At 40.3% G+C, this 3,118-nt stretch overlaps 1 non-coding gene across 1 annotated transcript; it reads left to right on the forward strand.

Moving 5' to 3' along the window:
- Positions 1 to 2,065: 2,065 nt before the first annotated feature.
- LOC141634903 (small nucleolar RNA R71) lies at positions 2,066 to 2,172 on the forward strand. Its single transcript, XR_012539619.1, has one exon. It is a non-coding gene; the product is annotated as a small nucleolar RNA R71 (small nucleolar RNA).
- The last annotated feature ends 946 nt before the right edge of the window (positions 2,173 to 3,118 follow it).

Below are 3,118 nucleotides of genomic sequence, written 5' to 3' on the forward strand. Positions count from 1 at the left end.
AAGTAATCAAAAGCTTGTTCATTATCATGATAAAGGTCTTTAATAGACCTTTGCCCTTGTTGTCGGTCTTGATCGATAGCATTACCAATATAGGGATTGAAAATCCCTTAAAACTCATCGTCCCAAAGACCACAAACTTCATCTACTCGATCACTAAAGATCTCTTGAGTTGATGGAGACAACTCTCCCACTTTCTTGTCTTGGCCAATGAGGCCATCCTCTTCATTGGTTGACTTTGGTGAGTTTTTCAAGCTCTCTTTGTTACAATTCACTTGCTCTTTGAATGGAGCATCTTCAATTTTCTTCTTCCATTGGAATTCCGACTTCTTCCTATCATCCTTCCGGCTATAATGATCAACCATAAAACATGGTTCATGCAAATGGGGAGCTCTCATGGTCTTGTCAAGATTGAAAGTTATTCTCTCATCTCCCACTTCTAGAGTGAGCTCTCCATGCTTCACATCAATCACCGCACCCGCGGTGTGTAAGAAAGGTCTTCCTAGAATGATTGGAATGTTGGAGTCTTCTTCCATGTCAACAATGACAAAGTCCACCGGGATGAAAAATTTCCCAACTCTTACGGGAACATCTTCCCATATCCCTAATGGTGTCTTCGTCGATCTATCGGCCATTTGGAGTATGATATTGGTGCATTTAAGCTCTCCCATCCCCAACCTTTTACTCACCGAGTATGGCATAACACTCACACTAGCCCCTAGATCACATAAGGCTTTGTTGATCGTGGTGTCGCCAATGGTACACGGTATTAAGAAGCTTCCCGGATCTTTGAGTTTTGGAGGTGAACTCTCTTGAAGTATTGCACTACTCACCTTAGTTACGGCGATAGTCTCAAGCTTCCGGATCGACTTATTCTTCGTGAGGATGTCTTTCATGTACTTTCCATAGGCCGGCACGTGACTGATTAATTCCGTGAAAGGAATCGAGACTTCCAAATTCTTCACAATCTCCATAAATTTTCCAAGTTGGTCATCAAATTTAGGCTTGGCTTGATGACTTGGAAAAGGAAGTCTAATCATAATGGGCTCCTTCTTCTTGACCTTGTCTTCATTTTTCTTTGAAATCTTTTCTTTTGATGGTTCTCCATCCTTGGAGTTTTGCACAATTTCTTCTTTGTCACTAGCTTCCACAACTTCATCCTCAACTTGCTTCTTCGGTGCTTCATACCTTGTACCACTCCTCAAGTGGATGGCATTAACCGTTTCATGTCTTGGGGGATTACTTTGAGGTGGTAATTGCCCCTTTTGTCTTTGTGAGGTTGAAGATGCTAGTTGAGTCAATTGGGTTTCCAACATTTTTGTGTGAGCTAGGATGTTGTTGATGGTGATTTCCTTTGCTTGACTATCTTTTTGCATTTGATTGAAAAACTCTTCTTGATTCTTTTGCATTTGGAGGACCGCTTTTTGAACATCAAAACCTTGGTCATTTTGTTGATTGTATGGAGTTTGATTTTGGTAACCTTGGTTTTGGTTGTAAAAGGGTTTTTGATTTTGGTTTCTCATGGGAGGTGGGGTGTATGTTGGTTGAGGGTATTGAACATTTTGGCTTTTGTATGAGAGATTTGGATGGAATTTGGTGTTTCATTGTCAAGTTTGAATAAGGGGTACCACTCTTGTTTGATTGGAAAGCATTCACTTGTTCATTTGTTCCCCTACATTCACTTTGGTCATGTCCCAAAGTTCCACAATTCTCACATATCCCACTTGGGATTGATGAAGATGCCGTCATGGCATTAACATGATGCTTTGGTGATTTTGAGGCTTCTTCAACTCTAGGCATAGCTTTTTCAAACTTCAAATTGATGGTATCAATGTGAGCACTAAGTTGAGCGCCCAATTGAGTAATGGAGTCCACTTCATGCTTTCCTCCTCTAGTAGCCTTGCGAGGTCTACTATATTGTGAGTTATGGACCGCCATTTCCTCAATTTTGTTCCAAGTTTGATTGTCATAAACTTCGGTGAACATTCCATTGGATCCCTTGTTGAGAATGTTCCTTGAATCTTCATAAAGACCGTTCCAAAATTGTTGTACCAAGAACCACTCGCTAAGTCCATGGTGAGGACATGAGCGATAAATTCCCTTAAATCGCTCCCAAGCTTCATACAAAGATTCTTCATCCCTTTGCTTAAAGGCCGTGATTTGAGCTCTTAGCATGTTAGTCTTTTCCGGTGGATAGAACTTTTTGTAGAAAGCTAGAGCCAGCTTCCAAGAATTAATTCCGAGAGTAACCTTATCAAGGCCTTTCAACCATTGTTTCGCAGTGCCAATTAGAGAAAAAGGAAATAAGATCCATCGAAATTGGTCTTGAGTTACACCGGTTTGAGAAATCGCATCACAATAGTCACAAAAAGTCTCCATATGAGAATGAGGGTCTTCACTAGGCATCCCCCCAAATTGGCTTCTTTCGACTAATTGGATAAATGCGGATTTGGCAATAAAATTTCCGGTTAGATGTTGTGGTGTGGGATTACCATTGGGTAGGTTCTCCTCGGTGGGTATGGAATGTGATGAAAACTTAGGCATTGTGGGTTGATTTTGTGTTGGATTTTGTGTTGGGTTCTCCTCACCTTCTCTTGCAAAAGGGTTGATGAACTCAATAGTATTTCGTTGAATATCTACAACCTCACCAATACCTCTAAAAGTTCTCCTAGCAAGTCTTCTATTGGTTGTCAAAGTTCTTTCAATTTCGTGATCAAAGGGTAACAAGTCACCTTGTGACCTTCTAGACATGCAAAATATCAAAAAACTAGAAAGTAATTAGAACAAACCTTGAGGAGTTTTACTTCCCCAAGGCAAAGAAAGACACAACTAATAACAATGTAAGAAAATATAAATCAAGTTAACACCGTCCACGGCAACGGCGCCATTTTTGGTCGGACTATATTTTTCGGTTACTTGTCGTTAGGAGCACCTAGACTAAAACACAATTTATAACTTCACAAACAACTCTACAATTAGTAAAGAGGCAAGTAAAGGTCGGATCCCAAGGGACGGGAATTGAGATGAGATTTCTATTGCAACTAGTGGTGTCTTAAGGGGTGTCACAATTTGGGTTTGATGTAGAAGATCACTAAACTAAATAGCAATGAAAGTAAACAAG

This window comes from Silene latifolia, chromosome Y, assembly GCF_048544455.1.
Source record: "Silene latifolia isolate original U9 population chromosome Y, ASM4854445v1, whole genome shotgun sequence".
Lineage (NCBI taxonomy): Eukaryota > Viridiplantae > Streptophyta > Magnoliopsida > Caryophyllales > Caryophyllaceae > Silene > Silene latifolia.